The sequence below is a fragment of the Microtus ochrogaster genome, chromosome 10 (genome assembly GCF_000317375.1).
Source record: "Microtus ochrogaster isolate Prairie Vole_2 chromosome 10, MicOch1.0, whole genome shotgun sequence".
Taxonomy (NCBI): Eukaryota; Metazoa; Chordata; class Mammalia; order Rodentia; family Cricetidae; genus Microtus; species Microtus ochrogaster.
Genome location: NC_022016.1, coordinates 57,518,215 through 57,518,769, shown reverse-complemented (window position 1 = coordinate 57,518,769; position 555 = coordinate 57,518,215).

The window sequence follows — 555 nt, the reverse complement described above, 5'->3', positions numbered from 1 at the left end:
GATGTAGGTGCTGAATGTTTGGGCACCATGCAGAGGTAGAATGTCTCTGTGACTTGGCAGCTGCTGCCAAATAACTATTCTGAGACTGATTATTAATTTTAAATGTTTGGCTGATAGCTTAGGATTGTCTCCAGCCAGCTCTTACAACTTAAATTACCCCATTTCTGTTCATCTATGTGCTGCTCCCCGAAGCTTGTTTACTTAGTCTATGGACTTTCCATGTTGCTGCTTCTGCGTCTGGCTAGTGACTCTTTAGAATCCAACCTTCATCTTCCCAGCATTCTGCCCCCCAAAATCCTGCCTAGCTATCTGCTAATCAGGTTTTCATTAATAATGAGAGCAGCACATATTTACAGTGTACAAAGATTGTTCCACAGCACTGGCCAATCACGGTAGCTAACTCCCTGGTGACCTAAGGAACAAATATTCAAATATATGAGCATATGAGGGCTATTTTCATTCAAACTACCATACTTTGTAAGCCTAGTACTCAGGAGCCTAAGGCAGGATAGTCCAGTAGTTCTAGATAAGCCTGGGCTGAGGGGAGAGGGGGAA